The 19244-nt window shown below is 36.6% G+C and overlaps 1 long non-coding RNA gene across 4 annotated transcripts; it reads right to left on the minus strand.

Moving 5' to 3' along the window:
* LOC109727435 lies at positions 6547–18805 on the minus strand. Of its 4 annotated transcripts, XR_002220773.1 has the most exons (6): positions 18536–18799; positions 14657–14842; positions 13876–14012; positions 13713–13770; positions 9182–9341; positions 6547–7194 (listed from the first exon to the last, which is right to left on the minus strand). It is a non-coding gene; the product is annotated as an uncharacterized LOC109727435 (long non-coding RNA). The 4 variants fall into 4 exon arrangements; XR_002220771.1 differs by having other exon boundaries at positions 13876–14842; positions 18536–18805; XR_002220772.1 differs by lacking the exon at positions 13713–13770 and having other exon boundaries at positions 13876–14842; positions 18536–18804.

Genomic DNA, 19244 nt, shown 5'->3' on the forward strand with positions numbered 1-19244 from the left:
GCTTAGAAGAGTTTTTGAAGAATTTGATGAAAGTCAAAAGGCACCTGCAAAAATATTTTGTGATAATAGCTCGGCTACAGCAATCGCAAAAAATTTAATTTTTCATGAAAGGTGTAAATATATTGAAGTCCGTTATCATTATATTCGAGAACTTGTGAAGAAGAACGAGATCGCGCGAACTACACTTTTGCAGAAGCGAGAATCAAATCGCCGATATATTTACGAAGCCGTTGACATCGGAAAATTTCGTGAAACTACGAAAGCTACTCGGAATGCGAAAAATTGGATTAAGGAAGAATGTTGATAAGTAAACCAATATTTATGATAAATTTAAATTTATTTCTATCAAGTTTATCTCTTAATATTTTGTTAGTTAGACATAAGAGATAAGTTTAAATCTAGTTCAATTCTTGTTATTAGGATTTTGATTTATATTTATATATAGACTGCTGTATATAAATGTATGAAAAATTACCCATCATCAAAATTTAGTTCAAGAATATTTAATAAAATTTTAGTTTTATACCCCTCTCCTTTCAACAGGGACTAAAGTGTATACATAAGCAATGGTTCAAGGACTACAGAGCCACGAAATTGGAATAGTACAAGGACTATTCATACATTTTACCCAATTATATTATAGGGTGGTAAACTTGGGGTTCACCAGTAGATTAAGAATCCAAATCTTACTTATTAATCACAGAGCGCCTCCACAAATGCGGAGTATTTTACTCGGAATCCTCTTCAATTATTGGATCACTCATAGATGTTAAGTATTTTATAGTCAACATAAATTATTTCAGGTCAATTAGATAAAATATATCTGTAACTTAAAACAATTGAGAGATTGCCCTCTCAGTGGCTCATGGCTATATCAATTATCAACACTAATTGGGTCGTGTTAATATATATTTTGAGGCATGTTTTCAACTAGATCGAATCTTTAGATAATATGGTATCAGAGCTAATTCTAAATACTTTCATTCTGTGAGATTGTAAATTTAATCCTCACATTTATTATTTTGCAGGTTAAATTTCTGCATTACGTAATAGGTTAAATCTCCCTCCTATTCCGTACTATATAATAAGTTAAATTTTTTCTCTTACCTTGTCTTTCATATCTATCATACATGGAAGTAGAGATGTTAATTATAAAAAATTGAGTTGAGCAGAGCTGATAAGGTTAGATTTATTCTAGCTCTGTAAAAATCCGTCTCTTATCTTTTTCTTATGTTGGTTTTTTTAAAAAAACTTATTACCTTTTCTTTTGTTTCCTCAATGAATTTTGTAGGCTTCACAATGTCCTCCTCTTAACTAGATTTCTTGTTGAATAAAAATAGGTTAAATTACAGAAAACTACCAGTAAATACCTTTTTACTTAATTTTTCTCTTTGGCTTTCAAAAACCTATATTTTGCTCCTCTTAAAATTTCAGAAATATTTTCAGGAGGGTATAACGTTAATGAAGAAGGCAAAATGATCAAATTATCCTCATTTCTTTTATAAGAAAAAAAATATTTTTTTAATATATTTCTATCATTTTGAAGGATATTTTCGATATAAATTATAAGAAATGGATGGAATAATAATGAAACTCTAATGAAGGAATGCTAAATGCAATAAATTAAAATATTGAGGGAGTAAAATATAAATTTTTAAAAATCATGAAGGGAAAATAAAAAATACAAATATTTATAAAACATTTTCTATAATTTAGCTTTGAAATTAAAAGTAGATGTGCAATATCCAGCCTAGTTTTTCCATGATACTTAAAACCAAGTAGAGGGCACAAAAGGAATTATTGAGTACATGCATGGACCAACAGTTGGTAATCACCTTTGAGTCTTGTCCTCATCATGCATGTCTGCCCCAACTATTCAATAATAAATCACTGTACATTCTCTACAGGAAAACCATTATATATATAGAGAGAGAGATGGTAAGCTCCAACAATGAAATATTACTTAAATTATTTTAAAAAAATTTTAATGATGTTAAGTCAAAATTTTGATTTAACTTTGGCTGTTAAATATAAAAATATTTAAATACTGTTCTCTAACAGCTTAAACTTTTAGAGTACAACGGTTGTTTCACATGGTATCAGAGAACGGTGTTTAAATATTTTTATATTTAACACCCCCCCTCACGTCTGGGCTCGAAACTTTTTGCAAGATCCCTAACAAGGACTTGAATTAAATGGTAGGAAATTAATTATGCTAGGACCTGACATGACTTGAACTCAAGATCTCCTACTCTGATATCATGTGAAACAACCGTTGTACTCTAATAGCTTAAGCTAAGCTATTAAAGTACAACGGTTGAGTACAACGGTTGTTTCACATTGGCCAATCAATTAATTAACTATTAGCCGATTAATATTGCTTTAGCTTTTATTACTGCATGCTAAGTGATTAAAGTATTAAAGTCTTATATAACAGATAAATTCAATAAAACCTTCAAATTAATTAACTAAAATCGCTCAAAAAATTTTAGAATAAGCTCTATATATATATATATATATATATATTATTACCTTATATTTACTAGGATATCACAACTCACAAGCAAACTCTTTCTCTCGTATTATTCTACTCAATCAGTGACATCACTGCAACATACATTATTCGTGACAAGAGAGAATGGAATAGGAGAGTTGATAGGCTGGGCCAGCATTCACGTGGCATTTTCACCAACTTTTAATTAACTCTTAAATAAATAAACAAAAGCTTTTCTCAACACGTATTCACGTACGTATCCATGTCAAAATCTAATGGCCATTCTATATGGTCGATAGCTAGGTTGATTTTTTTTCTTTTTGTTTTGTTTTTTTGTTTTTTTGGTTCTGTGTTGGTTTGGTTAGAGCCGCAACAAGAAAAGAAGGGTGAAGTCTTTACTCTCACTATCATTGTTAATGAAGGCATCGAAGTTAGGGCTGCCAATGAGGTAGGTAACACATGAGCTAGCTGGGGCGACTTGTGTTCGCCCATATGTTAAATAAGTCAAATAAATATGAGCTTATTTGTTAAAATATTAAACTAAATAATTTAGCTCGTATTTGACTTATTTATTAACAAGCCAAATACGAACTTGCTTGTGAATAACAAATTAGATTGCCAACGCTATTACTGAATGAAAAGTTTTTAAAAAAATTACAAAAAATTAAAATTTTAATCTAATAATTGAAATCTACAAAATATAAGTCTCTTTGCATTTGGATTAGCCTAAAATCCAAATACTAAAATTATATATATATATATATATATATATATATATAGAGAGAGAGAGAGAGAGAGAGAGAGAGAGAGAGAGAGAGAGAGAGAGAGAGAGAGTTGGGCTGGAATACTATTGATAGCAAAATATTCTTTTTACTATCAAATTTTTAACCCTTGGATGAGAAATTGTAGGGTTATGATGATATTAGTCAGTTAGGGTTGAGTGGTCCCCTAGGGTTGAGTGGTCTTCACTGGGTTATAATATTTAATCCAATGGTTAGAAATGATAAAAGGAGTTGATCAAAGCCTAAAAACTTGATAGCAAAAAGGACATTTTGCTTTTAATATTATTCTAGCCCAACTCTCTCTCTCTCTCTATATATATATATATATATATAGTATAGGGCTATTATACTCTTATGAATATAAACTTCTTAATTTATACTCATAAATTTTTTGTCGTTGGATGAAGGGATGTATGGCTAAGATAATAATGATTCCCGAGTAGAACGATAGTAATCCCCTAGGGTTGAGCGGGTGGTTGATTGAATAATATGATCTAATTGGTGGAAGCGATCAAAAGGATAAATTTAACGGCCAAAAATTTACGAGTACAAAGTAATTTATACTCATAAAAGTATAATAGCTGGATTATATATTGAGCCGAACACGAGCAACTGATCTTAACTCATGTTCGGCTCATTAAAATTTCAAGCTAAAAAATTCAGCTCGTTTATTAAACGGGTGATCAGTTCGAACTCATTTCAAGTTGAACACGAGCTGGCTCGCAAATAGCGAACTGGATTGTTAGTCCTAATTAATTGTAGTGTTGAGCATAAATTTTAAAAAAAATTTTCATTCTCACTTTGATAACTTAAACATTTGGAAAACAACAATTATTTTAAATTACTTTAACATGATATAAGAGCAGCATTTGCTGACTGATTTGAATGAAAAAGATGTAAAGTTTACGCACTTTTGAGTGTACGTATAAGTAGTATTGCTCTGTATTCAAATTGTCCGAGAGAAAGAGAGGAAATACATTAAATGGAAGGAAGGGTCATATATATGGTTAATAATTGAAACAAATTAAACTATTACCAAATATAGAACTAACAATTTTAATTGAATTAGGATATGTGTTATGATATATCCTATAACACTTATCTTATCCTCTACCAGCATTTGCTCCAAAACTCTCTATTTTGCAAAATTCAAACTTTTGTACACACTTTTTACACTCACTCTTTTGTGAATGGAATTTAGAAGTACTTCAAAGGATGTTTTTATTTTCTTCTTTTCTTGTTTAAAATATTACTGTAATTACCAAAACAGAGTGGTATACATTAATTTTTAAACATTATAGAATAAACTCTCTCTCTCTTTATTTGCATTACTAATTTTCCAATTTTAATCTAGACTTGTCAGAGGGGAATAAGTAAGATCATTATTGTGTTGGCCATCACACCTTTTCCCCTTTTTTCAAGCCATATGTATAAATAGTTCTTATGTATAATTGGGTTTAAAAAATTATTGGTGTGGACCTTGTCCTACTCTTGAGCCTAATGATTAAAATGGTGCCTCCTCTCAACCAGCAGTAGAATCATAACTCCTTGATTTTGATGATCTGCTTATATTGTATTGTTTCAATAACAGTACATCTTATGTTTTGGTGCATTCCCATTTCTAAATTATTATTATTATCATCATCATTGTTATTATTCTGCCTACTCTATGCCAGTGATTGAGTCCTCTCATACTAAATAAATGGCCAATTACATAAAGCACACGCCCTTAAGATTATGTGTCCGTTTTTCTCTGCTAAAAAATATAGAAGTTTCTAGAAACCAAACGGTTGGGGGAAAACAAGTTCAGAGTTAAGATTTTTTGTGTTTGAAAAACTGTTACTATTTTTTTTAAATAACTCTATCAAACAACACTTCTACATAAACATGCTGGTCAACTAGTCTCTATATACACATAAATCAATACAAGTTTCAAAAAAACATTTAGTGAGGGTGTCATGGGGAAAACAAAGGCCACTATTCTAGATGTATGGACCCCCAAAAAAAAAAGGCTAGGGTTCATATGAATCTCTTAAAATCCAAATGGTGAAGAACATGTGAGTCCCTCGCACAAGAATATGTCCCAGTTGTTGGAATCAACTGGGACCATCTTTACTTTCAACCCCTTTCTCTCTTTTATATTTCTCTATTAGTTTCCAACTGTGAAGCCTATGAACTGTGAAGCATATGCTCTCTCTCTCTCTCTCTCTCTCTCTCTCTCTCTCTCTCTCTCTCTCTCTCTGCCCCTCTTAACTGGAACATGGCAGCATCCTAGGTAACCTACCATAACTAGAACAAGTTGGAATCCTAGATTAGGGTTGTGAAAGCATGCATTAGTTTACCATAAAGTAGTTTTTTTTTTTTAATCTTTACCCTCCTTTTCTTCTGCTTTATTGGATTCTGGTGACAAGCCTTGTGTCTAAACTAATCAAAGGTTTCATAAATAACTCTGATATGTTTTAAGTTGATGATTCTTCACTTACTATAATTGTTACCACTATTCTATTTTGCAACAAATCAGTTTTTTTAAGGTTGTCCTAAACCTTGGTTCCAGGAGGAAGAGGTTGTTATCTCCCTGCGGTAAGAAGCAACGAACTGATTCAACTTCTAAGTAAATAGCATGTTTGGATCTTAGGGGCTGTTGGTTGATGTAGTTGCGACCGTACTACAGTCGCAACTACAAAGAGATTCAAATTTGAAAGTGTATGAAACTATATTAATAGGCTTAACTATCAAAGTTGAAACTACTCCCAAATCACCCATAGTTCCAACTACATCAGTTTGAACCAAAAAATAAAACTTACCTCCCTAGTAACTTGTGAAAAAAAAAAAAAAAAAAAAAAAAAAAAAAACTACAATGAAGGTAATCTCACTAGTACAGATATAAAGTAATAAAATTTTAAAAATGCAATTCTTAATAGAATACAACCAAACAAATTATTTATTATTACAACACTTTCTACTACATCCAACCAAATAAGATACATATAGTTACAACTACCGTACGCTAAGTGCATGCATATCTAACTATATTGTATTTGTAATTACATCCATTCAAACGACCTCTTGGAGTTGGATCAAGTAGCTAATTGGATTGGATTAAGCAAAGAGCTTTAGATTGTACAACAATTTATTTATCCAAAATAGAAATAGTATCATAAATATGATGAGCACCAAATAGATTATCATGGTTGTATTTATGCCTTAGTAATGCCCACTAGCACTCCTACTATAATAAGGCTTTCAACTGGGATGTCAAGAAGAATGCAATTTCAGAAGTACAAAACCACATTTACTGACTGCCATATATACAAAACAGACTCATCGATACTATTTTGAGGTATATTGAATCGACAAAGCATTACTCTACTTCTTATGTTTTCGTTAGTTCAAAAGATGGGACCACGAGTTACAAACTCAGATTGTATTAATATCGAAAGCGAGCCTGCGGAGGTTCTTCAGAAGAGTTACCACCGCTTCCTGCTCCATTCATCAGGGAAATGAGTAAGCGAAGAACAAGTGAGATAGCTGGACCTCAAAAACAAAAAGTTACAAAGACCAAAAGGAGCAGCAATAATAGGAAAAGAAAACAAGAAGTCCAAAAGTCGCAAGAACAGGGGCAAAAAACCATCAATCCCCAGCCATCAATTGTAGGTTTAAGTCGCAGCTTGTATCATGGCACAACTCTTTTTGAACTGCTGTGTTTCATATTCGGATTTTGTCTCGCTCCACTCGATCCGAGATTGAGAAGTCATCACTACCAGAATCACTCTTGTCATGCATCTACAGCCTTCATGCTTGTTGCTGCTAAGGGCACGGACCCAAAAAGAGAAATCAAGTCACTGAGACATTTATTCCTACCCTGTTCACGAATCTTAAAGGCTGTCATGTCGTATCTGCCGATCTCATTCATCTTGCCTGTTAGAAGTTGGAAAGACAAATACAATATCATACCACTGACAAAATGTGATCCGATTTCATTGTTTTCAAATTGCAGCTCTAAAGTAGATCCAAATAAGTAAACATATAAATCTAAAGTAAGATGCAACTAAAGGTAAGGTCTTTTACAACCACGAAAATCTAAAGCAATAAACACCAGGAAGTGTAGAATTGATAACATGTGAATTGCCTTTTCACTTGGATTGGGAAGCCCAAAAACTTTTGAGAAAAAAGGCAGTACTTCAAAAAAATTAGGCCTTTGATCTCTGCTAACCCTTCGGACAATCAATATCTGTTTACCTTTCGGTACAATGTGTACATAACTTACATCAACTAAATATCAATTCCAAAAATCTGGACATAAATAGCAGTCATTATCTGTTCCGGTTAAATATTATAAAAGTATGTCTACATATATATGGACCAATTAAATTCTTGCGTTATGTAATATGCATGATGCAACTATATATAAAACCTATTTCAACTAAAAAGATTAAAAAGATATACTACCTTGAAGCTATTTAAATTATAGTGATGATTCTTTGATATAATTATGCTTATGTAGGGAAGCATAGTCAACCCAGAAATGACAGTTGATTTGCTTTGTTAGTCCTTCAAAAGTGAATCATCCAAAGTTCATCAAAGAGTTGGTATAACCATAAGATTAACTTTTTATTTGAGTAGAAAAGTAGCTTCTCGGTTTGCCTTAGAAGGTACTAGAGAAATTCACAAACCAAGTTCTCAGAAATTGAACGTCAGTATTATCTTCAGGGCCATGGATAGTTTTCTAATGCCAAATGCAAGGCTATGAGTAAGCTTCTAGTATTATCAAAATGTTGAAGAACGCAAAATGGATAGATTTGATTTTCTGCCCTTCAGCAACAGATTGTGTTCCTCATGTGTAAATGATTTGTGGCACTTCTTTGGGAAAAACAAATGAAAAGAAAATAACCAACATAAACGAATCAGCTAATCAAAATGAGCCTAACAATTCAGAATTAATGCTAAATCTCAACAGTATCAGTTAGTGTGACACCATCAGAGTTTAAAATATTCGAATATATAAGGTATAGGAGGACTAAACCTCTTAACCTGGCTATAATATTTTGGACAGTGGTTAGGCCTAAAAAGTTAAGAGGATTACGCGAGCCTAGGACTAGAGTAGTTCTAGGTTGGGTGACTCCCTGTGAGGCAGAGCATCACAGTAAGCGGCTGCAGTGTCATTTTCATGCTTCACTATGTAAATCAACAGCAATATCTGAATGATTAAGACAACATAACTGCAGGTTATTTTAATAGTTAACTGTGATTTGCTTTTCACCAGAAGAAAGAAACAGCTGATCCAGACTTCATCAAATTTCAGTGCTGTTGACAATGGCTTCTTCAGATGCCCCGGATACTACTAAAAAATTCCATAGATACTACCTGAAGGGAATGGAATTTTTGGCAAATGGAGTCAGGATCCACTAAAGGACTAGCTAGTAAACAATCGTCAGCATAACACAATATGCCAGGCAATAATATAGGAAACACAAAAAGGCAATATTTGCAGTCTGAAAGCCACCATAGAGAATTAATCAGTAAATTCGAGTCACCAGTGTATCATGCTAAAAGAGGGCAATAGCTTAATAGCTGCACCTGAGTGCAGCAACAAATGTTGTCACAATAAGATATTACACCCTCAATCTTGATAAGATGACATTATCAATCTGCTTAATATTCACGCAGTAGGTTCAGCATATAATATAGATTCATCGAACAGTGCATACAGCCATCTGAAGCTATAAAAATGTGTCATGCAGACTTAGCCATTTATCTTTGATCCAGATTGGAGGAGCTCCTGTAGCATTAGCACTGAGGAACGACATTGCAAGGTCTTCACAATTCCGACAACAAGAAAATACTTGAGCAAATGACAGCAAGACCAAAGAAATGTGCTTAGAATTCCAAACAGAATGTCACAAACCTTTCCTGGGCAACAGAGTCATGAATAGATGATGGCATATGTATATTGCTCCAAATACTTTTTGTAGAAAAATGCTTCTTTTGGTAGAACCATACTATAGGGTATGCATCCACCAAACTGACCACCACCCTCCATATTTATATTGTTGCAAACCATTCTCCTGTTATGGGCAAAATTATGCAACTCTTAGAAACAGTATTCTAGTACCAAAACAAACAACATATAGAGATTAGAAGACTATACTGTGTTGTTGCAAAATGCATGCCTACTGATAGGGCATTTGCATCACTTTGCATCATTTGGATATAGAAGTATTTGAATTCTCTAAGTATAGAAGCAACAGATATAGCAAAGAAATATACAACTGAAGCAGTCGTGACAACTGATACATAATTTTAGTAAGGGCATCGTTGTCCCGCTAACAAATTTTCAAATAGAACAGGATCAAAAGCTTCCCGCTATAGCAGAAGCAGAAGCAGAAGCTTCTACTAGGTTTCTACCTTTAAAATCCAAAAGCACATTTTGGGTTTCCGCAGCAAAAAGGCTCCAGATTCTTTATTTGCTATATGCTTGGTTTTGCCAAGCAAGAATAGGTCACAAAATGAACAGTTATCTTTCAGTACTTACCCTATCACTATAGCATGCATGGTAAACAGAAAGGGGGAAAAAAAATATTTGGTTCCAATAAAATATAAATAAATGTACATTATCAGAGAAGAGTCTTATCACATGATCTGGCCAATGCACGCGGGGAACAAACCCCACTACAATCTCCGGTGCACTTGCCATACTGCGAATGCAAAATCCAAGGCAGCACAAGGGACAATTACATCATCATCAACTGAAAAGATTGTGCCGCTATTAAGGTCCTCGATTGGCTTGAATCTATTATTCAAAATCTATTATTCAAATTATCTTCCGCATTCAACCCAAATCTGAATTCAGTGTTACATTGAGACCATGAGAATACAATGTCTCGAATATATTCAATAAGACTAGCTGGCGTTGGGTTCTTTGCATCGCAAACTACATGTATTAGATTAGCGTGAGTACAAGATGCATAATCAGTGGCATGTTACGGACAAAATGTTTTCCGCTGACTTCTCCTTGATAGTAGCCCAATCTCCAAAAGAGCGTTCTGTCAGAGGTTCTGCTGGGGTGTTCTAGAAGCTTCTACGTGGATCTCAAGACTGATGGTGCGGATGCTGAAAGGTCAAGAGTCCCTTAGAGCTTCTAGGTGGGAAATAATTGTAGTCTCTTAGGAGCTTGTAGCCTCCCTCTTTGTCTTGTAATTATGCGCCACTTGTCGCCTTTTCATTTGTAGCCTGGGTGACGAGTGGCCTATATAAGGTTGTGGCCTCCACCCCCTCTCTTAGGAAATCAGTTGCACTCTCAACTTTTATCAATACACAACATTCCTCAAACTCTCTCTCTCTTGTACTTAGTCTAGGGCGAGTAGGTCCTAACTTAGCAAGTAGAAAGGTAGACTTGCTCATTTCGCAAAGGAAGGCGAGTGTCGCATGGGCTAAACAAACGATTTAGCTTATGTCCGTGACAGTTGGTATCAGAGCGAGTTCATTGCTGAAAAGCCATGTCTTCGTCGGAAGCTACCGTCGGTGACGTTGTGCCTAACGACCAAGCGCGGCAAAAGCAAGAAGCCACGGACTCTGGCTAGAGAGTCCGCCTCGCTCGAGGACCGCATGAGCATGCTAGAGGACTCTGCTGCAAAAACAGAGGAGCACTACTCCGTCCTATCCCAACATGTGAGGATAATGGAGGATGGACTGAATGCTATGAAGGATAACGTTGCGGCTGCCATGGCAACTTTCCGCCATTAGCTCGAGGAATTCCACAGGGACCTCGCCCGTCGCGAGGACGAGCGGAAGATGCTGGTGGAGGACTTTGCCACCAGGGTCGACGAGGTCGAGGACCTTAAGATACGGGTGACCATAATTAAGAAGGCGGTGGCTCGTGGCATCGATATGCAAAACGAGGACACCCCAAAGATCCGCGTCCCTAAACCCCAATGCTTCAAGGGCATGCGCGATGAGAAGGAGATAGACAATTTCCTATGGCACAGGGAACGCTACCTCAAGGTGCTGCGGTTGGAGGACGAGGGCGATAAGGTCCAAACAACTTCCATGTACCTCGCCGACGACGCAATGTTATGGTGGCGACGGCATTCGGCAAAGACCACGAAGGGCCAATGCGAGCTAAAGACTTGAGAAGACTTCATGCGCGAGTTGAAGGCACAGTTCTACCCTGAACATGTCACATATCTTGCACGGAGGCAACTTCGATGACTCAAACATCGAGGCACACTCAAGGAGTATGTCCAAGAGTACTCAAAACTCATGTTGGCGATCTCCAACATGGCCGATGAGGATCGGCTATTGTTCTTCCTAGATGGCCTTCAGTCGTGGGTGAACAAGGAGCTCATGGCGCGAGACGTGAAGGACTTAAACTCCGCGATCGCTTTGGCGGAGAAGTTGCCTGAGCAGGAGCGAACCGAGGGCGATCGAAGTAAACCACCAAAGGCGAGGAAGGCCAAAGGTAGGGGAGGGCACCGCGATCCAGGGGGCGCGAAGGGGCACAAGCTAAACCGTGATGCGAGGAGGCAGCAATAGAATCCCGCCCTGCCACCTACAAAGATCTCTTGCTATGTTTGTGGCGAGAACCATTGGGCGCGGGACTTCCCAAAGAGGGGCAACCACAAAAGAAAGCAGGTTACTGCGGTCCAAGATGAGCAGGGCGTGGTCGAGTTGTCGAGGATGGGCGCGCTAAGGCTCGTCAACGCAGTCCGCAGTCAGCCAAGCGGCAACAAGCTCCGAGAAGGGAGCTCATGTTCGTCGATGTGATCCTCAATGGAAGGACCATGCGAGGCGATGATCAACATCGGCGCGAAGCACAACTTTGTCACGAAGGCGGAGGCCAAGCAGTTAGACCTCACACTCAAAAAGGATGCGAGCCGCATCAAGACGGTCAACTGTGAACCGCAGCCAATCGCAGGAGTTGCCAAAGGCATGGAGATAGCCATCGGCCCATGGAGGGGCAAGGTTAATCTTATTGTTGGGCCGCTCGACGACTTTGGAGTAATCCTTGGGATGGACTTCCTTATTTCGTCCAAAGCGGCACCAATGCCACACTTGTGGGTGCTGAGCTTCCTGGACGAGTCAGCACCGTGCATGGTTTCGATGTGTTGGGGCGAGTCGACGAAGGACCAAACTCTGATAGCCCTGCAACTTTACGAGGAAGTGAAGTGCAGGAAAGCTAAGGAACTCGCAGAGGAAGACCTGAGCAGCGGCGAGACTGTCAAGTCTCATGAGGTGCTGAAGCAGTAGCGCCCAATCAAGGTGCAAGTCATTCTATCAAGGAACCCGCGGGGACCAAGGGGCGTTCTGCGGCTTGGCGGAGTGCGCGTGCGTGTCACGAAGGACATGCACACTTGGCGGATTCTTTGCATAGCGGGCTCACTGGTGCACATGCTCAGAGGGGCAAGGCACTAGGAGCTGGTGCGGGGGCAAAGGCGAACTGTGGTAGCAAGGCATGAGGCCGATCGAGCGCGAAGGCATGACAGACTGTGCGGAAGGCTACGCGGACCAGGAGCAGCTCAGCGCATGACGAGGGCATCTGTTCGTTAGGTGGGGGAGGTTGTCACGGACAAAATGTTTTCCGCTGACTTCTCCTTGATAATAGCCCAATCTCCAAAAGAGCGTTCTGTTGGAAGTTTTGCTGGGGCATTCTAGAAGCTTCTACATGAATCTCAAGACTGATGGTGCGGATGCCGAAGGATCAAAAGTCCCTTAGAATTTCTAGGTGGGCAATAATTGTAGTCTCTTGGGAGTTTGTAGCCTCCCTCTTTGCCTTGTAATTATGTGCCACTTGGCGCTTTTTCATTTATAGCCTGGATAGTGAGTGACCTATATACGGTTGTAGCCTCCACCCCTCTTCTTAGGAAATCAATTGTACTCTCAACTTTTAACAATACACAACATTCCTCAAACTCTCTCTCTTGTACTTAGTCTAGGGTGAATAGGTTCTAACTTAGCAAGTAGAGAGGTAGGCTTGCTCACTTCACGAAGAAAGACGAGCGCCGCATGGGCTAAACAAATGATTTAGCTTAAGTCCGTGACAGACAGCTCTCTTGAGAAGAGAATGGTACTTCCGAGAGTTAATCAACACCGTGTAGCCATTCCTAGAAGCATAGGTGAAAGTTTTAAACAGTATAATAATAAGATGTAGATAGAAAAGAAAAGCTACAATATGATAATACGACATAAGATCTACTTTACAGCCACTTTGGACTATTGGGAAAGACATCATCCCCATAATGAGGTATCAAAAATCAACTTATATTTCATAACAAAATCTATTAGGTGAGGAACAACCACAAGTTTAAGTGATCCTTAAAAATCTATCAATTAACTAAAAGTTGATTCATATCACTCTAACAATTCACTGTCAAGTTGACCAATATATCTGCATCAAAGATGGCAAAGAGGATTAAAAAACTTATGTCAGCAGAATGAACCTATGCAATACTCAGATTTGAAATATCATGTCAACATAAGTTTCAACGTCTTTAAAGCCTGCAAAACGGAGATGAGCAAATTAGTATAACTGAGGTATGTCACATCTCATAGCCCAAGAATTTCTAGAGAGGTATATCTCATGTGTCATGTATCATTCCTTACCAACTCTGTTTTCGGATCAACTAAATGCGCCAAAGGCACTGCAATACGCAGGGAGGACTGAAGAATGCAAGGTAAACTCATGTATTACTCCTTTACCAATTCATATATCATTGCATATCCCAAGTGTTCGTAGAAAGCTAAACCGTTTAACTAAGGAAGTTCCAGATTTGAACTTCTAAAATTGCTTGGAAAGTCTTCTTTCAACACAAGAAACTGAAGAATTCGATTGAACCACAAACTGTGTAATCAAGCGCATCAGTAGAGGAGTAGAAGTACATGGAAGAAAACCCTAATGGAGGCACGCGAACCATTCTGCAAATGGACAAAAAAGTCCTAGTTATACGTAGTCACGTTTCCTAGAAAGATTTCAAAGGTCATATATTTGCCTAAGCCTCCATGGTTTGAAAGATTCCGAAGATCATATATATGCCTAAGCCTCCTTTGTTTGAAAATTGAGATGTTCGATGGTTATATGAACTATCAACAGCAAGAATAACCTTCATAGATCTAAAAAGAACTCGTGAATTTCTATCTCAAGGCCCCTCTTCTGAGCATTCAACAAGAATAACCTTCATAGATAATAACATTATTTAATTCTGATAGTATAAACACCTTCGAACCAAAAACAAACCCATAAATGTTCCAAAAGATAAAACCTGCTCCATCATCCCCTTTAATTAGTTCAAAAATCTGTAAATGCATACTTTGATCCAGTCCATGTGAGGCAATTTCTAACTGCATATGTTGAAAAATATCTTTACATATCTCCTCTAAAGGATACTACTGATTCAACTCCATTGAAAAATATGGCCTCCGAATAGCCTTCAGTTAATTACTCCTCTTTGTTTCCTTTGGCCACAAAACACCCTCTAGTTAGCTAACAAACAGAGAGATGGCCACCTTCGAAGCAACTACACCCAATCATAAAAGCAGAGTTGACTACATTGTACCTCTCACAGAGTTGGGGCTAAAACAAAGATCAAAATTAAGAGAAACTGAATTAGGATTTTGATAAGAACAACACTTGAATAGTAACATAACAAACATAAGACAAAAATTATAAAAAATATCTTTATGCTTGAGCCGTCGTATCATTGAAAATGCTGTACAAAAAGAAATATCACAATATTTTTCTCATTTACCCCTTATATACAAGATCTTTGAATAGTAATATGACAAACATAAGACAAAATTACAAAAAAGAAGTCCTTCACACTTTAGCTCATGGCCTTGAATATGCAGCTCGAAATGAAATGTTACAATATCTGTTCTCATTAACCTATACAAACAAGATTTCATCAATTTCAACCTTGACTCAAGAAAATTTAGAAATGGTTTAATCCGAATGCACGACTTCACAGTAATGAGTTGGTCGATGGCTAGCGTTATTTAATCAAGTAGCATCAGATAAATATAAATAAATTTTCCAACCAACTGCCGATTCTGGCAACTCAAGTGAGGTCAAAGATCTCTTTTATCTGGTTTTAGATCTCCTGTTCAACTTGCAAGTTAGATAGATGTTCAGATATAGAACAAACTTAATAGGTCAACTTATTTCAGTCTAGTTTTGCATCCAAATTCAAATATCATCCTAAATGCTGGGGTTTAAATGAGGCAAGGTGAAATGCAGAGTTGAAATTAATAAGAGCTTTTATTATAGACACATACAAAAGTGCAGAGGTTTCTAATTGAATAATATTGCGCTTATATATATCACACTTCCATTGGTGGCAGTGGAGATGGCGAACTAGTCCTGAATGTCATCCTACTATAAAATTAGGAAAATGCTTTTGTCCACTTAGTTTTACAACTTTTTACTCAAAACTCACGTGGCAGTTTCCTGATAGTTCTCTTTCTTATTATAATTACCATTCTGCCTATAAATTAAACCACTTTTCTCGTGAATCGTAGCAGCCATCCAAGTGAAGTTCTCCAAGACAGCATATCAGTCAAATGTTGTAAAATGTGTATGTACAAAATTATATCGACTCCTAAATGACATAGTTCATCTGCTTTTTGAATTCGTAGGCCTTGTTAGGATGTCAATATAAGTTATTCGCCGATAACTTACTCAGCATGAAGATTTCTTATGTAATTGGAAGGTAGGAGTCAGATTTTTGATCCGTGAAAGCTTCGGCGTCCATGATTTGGTATGATAGTATATTTCACCTACGATAAAATTTATCTTTTTTCCAAACAAAAAGATAAAACTTGAAGGTCAAACATACTATTTTATTTTAGATATTTGACCACACTCCTAACTTCTAATCATGCTAAAAATTCTCATACTCAGTAGGATATCATTGGATAACTTAACTTATTTTGATGTCCAAATAGGGACAAGTTATTCTTAGTCATTAAAATTGATAAAAACATACAAAACTTACCTGAACTATGGACCATTTTGAGTTAGCTACCCAACCTATCAAAATTTTAAATTTACTATCCAACATTTGACTTTATTTGATTTGAGTCGTCGAACGGTACTTTGACTTCAAATTTTGAATACATTATTTATCTTTACAGGTTTAGCCGGTATACTGCATACAATTCTCACAAGTATAAATTTATTAAAGTAAGTAATTAGTTTAAATTAATTAGAGATAAGTTTAAATCTTTTATTTGATTATGATTAGGATATGTAATTATTCAAAGTAAAATTGGATTTATCATCTGTTATGATTTGATGGTTATATATAGTTAGGCATGGGTTAATTAGATGAATAAGGCATAGTAGACATGGCTGCATAGGTGTTGCCCACAATGTAATCAATTGCTTTTTATTAATAAAGCATTAATTTAGTTATCTTCTTCCCCCTCCAATATCTCTTCTCCATATTATTTTGTTCTATTTTAGATCTCGGGTTATATAATCAACATCAGCACAAATACTGATTCCAACAATTGGAATTAGAGAAAATCACACTTCCAATAAGTGATCAGAGCAAATCACGCTCCCAACAAGTGGTATCAAAGCCGGAAAGTATCATATGACTTATAAACCATATGATAGCATATTCGAAAAGAACATAGATCCAATGTACCGGATAGCTCCATCAAAGTCAAACAACTCGTAGCTGATCGACGAAGGTGACGTTCAGGTGAAACCAAAGCGAAGGAATCGCTTTGAAGAAGTTGCCCTCCGCACAACAAACGACAGCAGGTGGTTGTGACGCTTGAAGAAAAGAGAGCGAGGAGAGACCCTGAAGAGATCCAAGAAGACTTGACCAAATAGCCAGGAGGGCTAGGCAAGCAAGTCGAAGTACAGAAAATTTGGCGAGATCTCGATGAACTAAGGACGTCATCCAAACAGAAAGGTACAAATCTGAAACTTATTTTTCAGATTATCAAGTTTTTGTTATGGATTTAGATAATTGGTTTATTCAATCTTGCTTACCAAAATTTGATGGAACGAACATTAAACGATGGAAAATCATCATTCGATGTTTTTTAGAATCCCAAGATTTGTGGAATGTAGTGGAGAATAGAAATTATTAAAAAGAATTTGATAAAGAATTTAGAAAAAGAGATAGAGAAGTTCTATCATATATTTTTCAAGTAGTGGATCTATCGTTGGTTGAAAAAATTTCAATGATAAAGACGGCACCAGAAGCGTGGAGAATGCTATCGAAAATTGGAAGAGAAGATTTGCAGGAAGAGAATGAAATTCAAGAAGAAAAAAAAAAAATTCAACCCAACAACGAAAATACAAAAGTCCCACTTTGAAAAGAAAAATCTGAGCGAAATCATGAAGAAGATCATATTCGTGAAGAGTATATTGATGATCAAAACGGTGCAACTCAAATCGACGAGAAAGTTTACAATAATGATGTAATTAAAGAATTTTCTACCGATGAAGTAGTTATGCATAAGTCAAAGAGGAAGTTGAGTATTTTTCTAATGTTAGTGAAGAAATTTTCATATATCAGAATGTGGATGAAGAAAAGAAAAAGGCACACAAAAACATAGATTTAAAAATACAGACTTTTGACATAGTACAAAACGTACACATTGAAACCAAGGAATCCAAAATATCAAATTCAGATATTTGTAGGAACCCGCAGATCTTTAAGGATGATGTGGATAACCACAACTACAGGCGGCAAAGATTTTGTGCATGGCAACATCATTGGACAGGCGTCATGCTGCACAATTCGAACACGACGACAACGACAGCAACGGAGATTGCAAAATCAAAGTGCACGTTTCATGAAGTTCACAGCTTGAAGATAAAGTTTGAATTAAGGGAGGATGTTGGAATAATAATTCAAACTTAATTAAAATATAATTAGAGATTAATTTAAATCTTTTATTTGATTATGATTAGAATATATAATTATCCAAAGTAAAATTAAATTTATCATATGGCTATTTATAGTTAGGCATGGGTTAATTAGATGAATAAGACATAGTAGACATGGCTACATAGGTGTTTCCCAGAATATAATTAATTGCTTCTTATTAATAAAGTATTAGTTTAGTTATCTTCTTCCTCCTCCAATATCTATTCTCCATATTATTTTGTACTATTTTAGATATTGGGTTATATAATCGATATTAGCACAAATACCGCTTCCAATAAATGGTACCAGAGCAAATCACGCTTCCAACAACCGATTCAAAATAGTTCATAGTTCAGGTGAGTTATGCATGTTCTTACCATTAAAATTTAACCCCAAAACCTAGAAGGGGACCGAGGAGGAGGGGCAGGGAATTTGCGGTCCCACCGGATCAACGGCCCGACGCGGCCGGAGATGATGACGAGGAGGAAGAGAGCGATGGCGGCGGCGGAGACGACGATCCAGGCCTTCGCGGGCCCGGCAAGCTGTCGGAGGCAGAGGGGGAGGAAAGACGGCGGGCCAGAACGAAGGGCGTTTATTTTTGTAAAACATTAGTATTTGGTTTTTTTTTTTGAATATTTTAAAAAGATAAAAAATTGATTTTTTTTTTTTTTTTTTTGAGAGAGAGAGAGAAAGGAAGGACACGACCTCATACTATTTGCTTTATTTCTTAGATGAATAAATTTAGCCATATAATAAAGTAAAACAGTAAAAACCTCAAAAAGACAAAAAATCGAAGGAAAAAAAAACTGAAAAGAAAACAGAGTTGAAGCGGAAACAAAGAGAGTAACAAACCCCGATGTCATTCAACTCTACAAAAGTCGGCTCATTCCTCGCCAGCAAACCAATATGATGAACATTTCAGATAGCGTTAGTAGGGAAGTTTTTATAAATATTGTTACCTCTTTCGTTCAGATCATTCACCACATGACCGCCGCAAGTATTTGAGTCTTCAAAAAATCAGGCTGTGATCCCTTTCCAGCAATCTCTTTCGGACGATATTGACGTATGGAGTTCATCGAGGTGCAA

This window comes from Ananas comosus, linkage group 22 (assembly GCF_001540865.1).
Source record: "Ananas comosus cultivar F153 linkage group 22, ASM154086v1, whole genome shotgun sequence".
NCBI lineage: Eukaryota > Viridiplantae > Streptophyta > Magnoliopsida > Poales > Bromeliaceae > Ananas > Ananas comosus.